This window comes from Schistocerca piceifrons, chromosome 8, assembly GCF_021461385.2.
Source record: "Schistocerca piceifrons isolate TAMUIC-IGC-003096 chromosome 8, iqSchPice1.1, whole genome shotgun sequence".
In the NCBI taxonomy this organism is placed as follows: Eukaryota; Metazoa; Arthropoda; class Insecta; order Orthoptera; family Acrididae; genus Schistocerca; species Schistocerca piceifrons.
Window position 1 is genome coordinate 440,665,938 of NC_060145.1, and position 8,279 is coordinate 440,674,216.

General features: G+C 48.4%; 1 pseudogene; it reads left to right on the forward strand.

Moving 5' to 3' along the window:
* Window positions 1-7,841: 7,841 nt before the first annotated feature.
* On the forward strand, window positions 7,842-7,958 carry LOC124712616 (annotated as a pseudogene).
* Window positions 7,959-8,279: the final 321 nt, after the last annotated feature.

Consider the following 8,279-nt stretch of genomic DNA (forward strand, 5'->3'; position numbering starts at 1 on the left):
ATTCTTTCCATCCAGCTTATTCTCTCCATTCTCCTCCACATCCACATCTCAAATGCTTCTAACCTTTTTCCATCCTCTCGTCTCAGCGTCCATGTTTCTGCCCCATATAGTGCCACACTCCAGACAAAACATTTGCCAAGCGTTTTCCTTAGACTTTTATCTAATTAGCTACATAAGAGTCTCCTTCGCTCGCAGAGCTACCAGGTACTACAGGCAGGTGTGTACGAGTACTCGAGGCTGCGCCGTCTCCCAGGTAGATGACGTAGGACAGCAAGCCCCTTGAGTTTATTTCGAACCCAGCTGCGTTTTTGAGTCCGTTGGACACGTGTAAGAAAAGGGAATATACGAAGGTTAAAATTATTGGGAGTTGGGCAACACCACGCACTACGAATTCTTTCCAGTAACTGTGCTAGGATGCAGTACACCAGATTGGTTCAAATGGCTCTGAGCACTATGGGACTTAACTTCTAAGGTCATCAGTCCCCTAGAACTTAGAACTAATGAAACCTAACTAACCTAAGGACATCACACACATCCATGCCCGAGGCAGGATTCGAACCTGCGACCGTAGCGGTCGCGCGGTTCCAGACTGTAGTGCCTCGAACCGCTCGGCCACTTCGGCCGGCGCACAAGATTGTTGCTGCCCTATTGTACCACGTTCAAACGAGAGATTCCTCAAACTGCGATTACACCATTGTTGTAGCCCCGTGAAACATTTCTACCGTAGCAGGTAACCAGCAAGAAAAGTGAGTTGTCGGTACTGTACGAGACGCTGTCCCCCGTACCACCAATCCTCGCCCAGAAGTAGTCTTTCCCCTCTCTCCGAAAAACTCACTGAGGTGAGTTCATTATAGACATACAGAGTATACACTTGTGTCAGTTATTCTACCTAGTCTCGGAGTCACAAACAGGATTTTAATCAAAAGAAAGAAACAACGGTTATTTAAAATGGTTCAAATGGCTCTGAGCACTATGGGACTTAACATCTGAGGTCATCAGTCCCCTAGAACGTAGAACTACTTAAACCTAACTAACCTAAGGACATCACACACATCCATGCCGGAGGCAGGCTGGCTCTGAGCACTATGGGACTCAACTGCTGAGGTCATTAGTCTCCTAAAACTTAGAACTAGTTAAACCTAACTAACCTAAGGACATCACAAACATCCATGCCCGAGGCAGGATTCGAACCTGCGACCGTAGCGGTCGCGCGGTTCCAGACTGTAGCGCCTGGAACCGCTCGGCCACTCCGGCCGGCGGAAGTGTTCAGCCACATGTGAAACGTCAACCACGACCTGGAACAAATGATGATGCCCAAGTAGGTGTTTTAGCTGCTGTCGCGGCTAATCCGCACATCAGAAGCAGACAAACTGCGCGAGAATCAGGAATCTCAAAAACGTCGGTGTTCAGAATATTACATCAACATCGATTGCACCCGTAGTATATTTCTATGCACCAGGAATTGCATGGCGACGACTTTCAACGTCGTGTACAGCTCTGCCACTGGGCACAAGAGAAATTACGGGACGATGATAGATTTTTTGCACGCGTTCTATTCAACGACGGAACGTCATTCACCAACGGCGGTAACGTAAACCGGCATAATATGCACTATTGGGCAACGGAAAATCCACGATGGCTGCGACAAGTGGAACATCAGCGACCTTGGCGGGTTATTGTATGGTGCGGCATAATGGGAGAAAGGATAATTGGCCCCCATTTTATCGATGGCAGTCTAAATGGTGCAATGTATGCCGATTTCCTACGTAATGTTCTACCGGTGTTACTACACGATGTTTCTCTGCATGACAGACTGGCGATGTACTTCTAACACTATGAATGTCCGGCGCATAGCTCGCGTGCCGTTGAAGGGGTATTGAATAGCATATTTCATGACAGGTGAATTGGTTGTCGAAGCACCATACCATGGCCCGCACGTTCACCGGATCTGACGTCCCCAGATTTCTTTCTGTGGGGAAAGTTGAAGGATATTTGCTATCGTGATGTACCGACAACGCTTGACAACATGCGTCAGCGCATTGTCAATGCATGTGCGAACATTACGGAAGGCGGACTACTCGCTGTTGAGAGGAATGTCGTTACACGTATTGCCAAGTGCATTGAGGTTGGCAGACATCATTTTGAGCATTTATTGCATTAATGTGGTATTTACAGGTAATCTCGCTGTAACAGCATGCGTTCTCAGAAATGATAAGTTCACAAAGATACATGTATCACATTGGAACAACCGAAATAAAATGTTCAAGCGTACGTACGTTCTGTATTTTAATTTAAAAAACCTACCTGTTACCAACTGTTCGTCTAAAACTGTGATCCATATGTTTGTGACTATTACAGCGCCATCTATCACAAAGCGAAAAAAAGTGGTCCAACTGAAACATTCATATTTCTTTACGCACTACACGAATATGTAATAAAAATGGGGGTTCCTATTCCTAAAAACGCAGTTGATATCCGTTTGACCTACGGCAGCGCCATCTAGCGGGCCAACCATAGCGCCATCTGGTTTCCCCCTTCAAGCTAGACAAGTTTCGTCCTTTGTAGTTTTTTCGTTTGATGCTTATTTCGTGAGATATTTGGCCTCGTCACGATCAATGGACCACCCTGTATAATAAAGAACAGATTTTATGTCCTCCATATAAATTATTAATATTAGCTGTACATAAATCATTGACTGAAAATAAAAGAAAAAGGGCTATATTTAAGCGCCGAGAATACTTTCCTTTCCAAAAACTTTATATTACAATTTTGCTGTCCACTTTACTTTGCTTCGAGCAATGTAAACTCACTGATTATGAAAATGAAGTCAAATTTAGCACGTGTATGTTATTCTGTCAACAAGATAGTTAAATTTGATAGTCTGCCTGTGACGTTCGTCTTGTTTCGGGCCATATTTTACTCACTAATTTTAACATCATATTGGGACGCTGCAGTTACCCGAATAACTCGGTGTCTTAAGCGCCACAAGAACGGTCCCACACCCTGCGAGCACTGGCTGCGACAATGGCCGCGCCATACGCACCGAAGTGCTCTGAGGAACGACGGGTAAGCCGGGAAAGTGAGGCCTACCCGAAGACTGAGCACCTGGAGTCGTCGGTGCGTTGGAGGAGTACGAAGACGTGCTGCGCCAGCCGCCAGACGTCCTCTGCCTCACCGCGCTGCAGACAACGTTCGTCGGTATCCTGCATCGCATATAGGGCACAGTGTGGAGTCTATCGCATGGATGTCGTACAATCGTCGGCGAGTGACTATCTTGCGACTGATTAATGTATGCCATTCGCTGTCGGGCGTGGTCGGCACTTGGATGGGTGACCATCCAGGCCGCCATGTGCTGTTGCCATTTTTCGGGGTGCACTCAGCCTCGTGATGCCAATTGAGGAACTACTCGACCAATTAGTAGCGGCTTCGGTCAAGAATACCATCATAGCGACCGGGAGTGTGGTGTGTTGACCCCACGCCCCTCCTATCCGCTTCCTCCACTGAGAATGACACGTCGGTCGGATGATCCCGGTAGGCCACTCGTGGCCTGAAGACGGAGTGCATTCGTCGCGAGGAGAGGCGTATGGACAGCCCGTCAGATCTCTCTCCAATCCCTCGTTGGGTATTTAAGCTCGATAACATTGCTGCCATGATGACGCCCGAAGTGTCGAATATCTCACGGGCTGTGGGGAGCCTTGTAGAAAGTATTTGTAGCTGAACATAATTAAAATCAACAAACAATTGTGTGATGTGAGAAAAAGAAGGCAATATTGTGCCTATCGCCACCGGCCGTACAGAGAATGGCGGAAGAAGTACGTCCAGGACCACCGACGTGATGGCGTGTTGCAGTTGGTTTCAGATCCGTAGCGTCGCTCGCAGGTATAGAGCGAAAGCCTTGTTCCGCACATTCGTGAGATTAAATCGTCCTGAATGGTAAACAAAAAAGCATCGCACGACGTCCACTGTTGTAAACGCACAGTGCAGAGCGTCCAACTTCCCTCCGACGTGCATAATCTTGGTTTTATTCGCGATGACCTTGCTAACCGCCACCACGTCGTATGTAGTAACAAGGGTAAACATGTTACGTGCTTCGTTCTCCGACCGGACAAGTATCATCAAGTCGCCAGCATATGCACGACACGTGAAGGAACTCGCACGGAATCAGACGCCAGTAAGAGTCCGTCGAAGAGTCTGCATCAGCTATTGCAAACAGCGTCATGGACAAGGGGCATCCTTGCCTAAGTGAGCTGCAAGCAAGAATCGCGGGCCAACGTTCAGCAGCCAACACGTGATCTCTTAATCTGTCAGAAACATAAACCCGATCCAGTCTGCTCGCCAAGTGGCTAATAAAAAACTTGTAGCCCTCACGCTGCCCGTAGATCTTCTCCCACGTGTCTGTTAGTGTCATGTTTCTGCAGGCAGTGTGCAGTGCACAGCAGGAGCTAAAATCTTGAGGAAGGGGGGGCTTGATCTTTCGATGTGAGAACACAACCAAAATCCTCTCTTACCAGTATGTGATCATATCTACCATGGAATAGGGGGGTAATTTCCTTCGAGTAGAATTCCGCACGCGCCCGTCGTTTGTCAGATCCGGAGGGTGCATAGATGTTGACAACACGAATGCCGTTCACGGTCATCGCCGAAGGGAGATAATCGACGTCACACACCGGAATCCCTTCCCGATCTAAATATCGCCGTATTACGTCCTACGTCTGGAGTGGGCCCTGAGAAAGTGTTGTAATCAAGCATGTCGGAAAAGGAAGCATAGCATGTTCCCTGCACCAGCAGAATATCCACATCCATGTCATAAATCATCTCGCGGAAATCTACATCTATACTCCGCGAGCCACCTTACGGTGCAAGCGATTGGGCGGTGTTAATGTTCACTGTTACCATCTTGTGTGTTTGTTCCGTTGCCGTCGTCATTCTCGTGTCATGTCACTGTAAATTCCCAAGGCTTTAGTCCACTATTTGTGCTCACAGGGTTGCCCGCCAACGGGTTACCTCCGTTGCTTTCGTTCTGTGATGTGCGTCCTGTAAGTGAGCAGTCATCAAGTGGGGATGCAAATTCCGGTATCCCTTCGACTGGTTCTACCCACTCACATTGGTGATCAATCCCAGAAACACCCTCTGCTGTATTCCGATGTCGCTGACTCCTCCGTCGGCAGTACTGGGTCAGACGGTGCCAATGAAGCGGGGCCGTCTGAAAGACAGGACATCTGATTACCATCTTTAGGAAGCCTTTCAACGTCCTCCAAAGCCACGTGTATCATGTCAGACGTCTCTTCGGGTCGAATAACTTCCGTGTCCCCTAGACTAGGGGAGGATGTGTCACCCGAACCGTGGCGACTCTTGGTTGTTTGCGCGCCCTGCGCTCTGCCGCCTTGGGCGACGCCTGACATTGATTCATCCGACGCCCGTTGATCCGTTGCTGCCGCCATAGTCTCGACCTCACTTCCATGCCGCGAGGGTGCGGAAGGTTCCTCCCTCATCTGCCGTGAGGTGGGTGTAGGGGCATCCTCCATGCTCCCCTAACTCGGTCCACTCTTGCATCAATACGTCCGTGTCAGGCCCCGAACGCGGCAACACCTCCCGGCATGTCATCGGCAGTTGCGTGGGAACTTCTCGCTGTGACGCTCCTCCACGTGGCAGTTGCATGGCGCGGCGCTATATGCACTCCGAGCGGATATGTCCTTCTCCACCATAACCAAAACATGTGCGCGGCTGGCCATCGTAAATCACAATAGCTCGACATCCTCTAATATATGAATATAAAGGGATACGTTTGTTAAGGATAGTCCACACCTGTCGGACGCCATTTAGCACAGGACAGGTGCTAAAACCCGCCCAGCGTTCAGGTGTATGACTGAGTACCGTCCCATATCGTCGCAGCGATTCGGTAACCATCGATTCTGGTACCTGAAACGGCAGTTCAAAGATCCGAATGACCCCCACTCCCAAGCCTGAAGGAGCTACTGTTACATCGCTGATATGGCCATCAGAGTGTCGAAATTTAAATCCCTTCGGGGCAGTGGCGATAGTTCTTTCACATGCAGCTTTATCGGTCGCCTTGACGTACACTGTGCTGCTTACTATGGATAGGTGTATCCCAACTAGGTCTGTAGCAGGTAAACTAATTTCTTCCCTCAAAAAACGCTCTACGTCAAAAGCCATGCGTCTGGATTAGTTGTCAAACGTAAATTGGAGCGTAGTCTTTCTAAAATTATGTGCCATGGCGATCTATTCAGACAACAACAGGCGCGAGTGTCAGCCGTGTAGCCGCGCGGGATTAGCCGAGAGGTCTTATGCGCTGCAGTCATGGACTGTGCGGCTGCTCCTTGCGGAGGTTCGAGTCCTCCCTCGGGCATGGGTGTGTGTGTTTGTCCTTAGGATAATTTAGGATAAGTAGTGTGTAAGCTTATGGACTGATGACCTTAGCAGTTAATTCCCACAAGATTTCACACACATTTGAACATATTTTTGTCAGCCGTGTAAACACTTCGTGTTCCAGCCGCGCCAACAGGCCGGAGCCGCGCCACTGCCTAACGCAGACAGTGAATGCCGATCCTGCCAGGCACGATTCACCATCTCCGCTTTAGTTAATACAGATCATGCAGAGTATATGAGTACGTCTGAAACTTTCACTTTCGATTTTCTCTAAAACCGTTGATAGTTACGTCTTCTTGCTTGCATATGCTGACGGCCGGAGTGGCCGAGCGGTTCTAGGCGTTGCAGTCTGGAACCCCCCGTCCGCTGCGATCGCAGGTTCGAATCCTGCCTCGGGCATGGATGTGTGTGATGTCCTTAGGTTAGTTAGGTTTAAGTAGCTCTAAGTTGTAGGGGACTGACGACCTCAGAAGTTAAGTCCCATAGTGCTCAGAGCCATTTTTTTTTTTTTTTTTTTTTTTGCGGATGTTGAAGCCCAGGTCGTGGGCTGCACGTCCTGTCATTATCAGTCAAACCGGCGATGGGTAGTTCGTACGATTCCCTCGTAAGGGCTAGTGAGCACGGGGGATTTTCGCCACTGTTACAAATGTTTGCGGCACTGTCACGCCATGTCACGCTCACGAAGGATAAGAGTCACAAAACGTTTTTTGACATCCAGTTGTCATTTATCGACGGTTTTCGAGAGACACTCGTTAATCGTGAACTCTTGAGATATAAAAGAAAATATTATAAAAAATAATAGTAGGTACATCTTAGTGTGGTAGGCCAGTAACATACTTTTTCGATAATTTCGAACAAGAGTTGAAAGTTTGGGTGAATTACTTCGCATTTTACCTGCATTAATTTACAAAAATACGAACAAGAGATTGTCTGTCTCAGCTGAACACAAGAAAAAAAAACTGCGTCCTCTGTGTTATCCACCACGCTCGGGTTGGCTAATTGTGCAGACGCGAAAAAGGGAACGGCGTTCAATGTCATCTGTGTTTTTTCGTTCAACTCGGTTTACGGAAACTTTCAACTCGATCGACTCAGCTGGGCGAAAACCCGCTGCGTGCAGCGCCTTGTGGGGCGAGGCTGGCCGCACGCTGGCAACACTGCACCCCGCCACTGAATAAGTGAATCTGTTGACAACGATCTAGCATTTCTAGATAATAAAGATTTAGATTCAGAACGTTATCGCGTGTTGCCGAAAATTATGCTCAAAGAGACTAAAGCAGTTTATTAGAAAATTCATTAATCAGCTCCCAAAAAGGTTATCCACTAACCTGAATCATTTTAAGAAGCTCTAGTATTTCAGTCCTAAGATATGCCTGTCATAAGCAACAAAAGTGAATTTCAAACATTTTTCATTCATGGATATTTGCATAAAAATTATACGGGTATTATTAAGAATCGGCTACGGCCTTGCCGCAGCGGATACACCGGATCCCGTGAGATCACCGAAGTTAAGCGCTGTTGGGCGTGGCTGGCACTTGGATGGGTGACCATCCAGCAGCCATGTGCTGTTGCCATTTTCCGGGGTGCACTCAGCCTCGTGATGCCAATTGAGGAGCTGCTCGACCGAATAGTAGCTGTTTCGGTCAAGAATACCATCATAGCGACCGGGAGTGCGGTGTGTTAACCTCACGCCCCTCCTATCCGCTTCCTCCACTGAGGATGACACGGTGGTCGGATGGTCCTGGTAGGCCACTCGTGGCCTGAAGACGGAGTTCATAAGTTCATATTGATGTGTCGACAGAAGTGCCGACACAGTGTGATTTGAGGGGACCGCAATGCACGCTATAAACACACGCAGCATGGCGTGAGGTCTGAAACAGGATACGTAATGAATG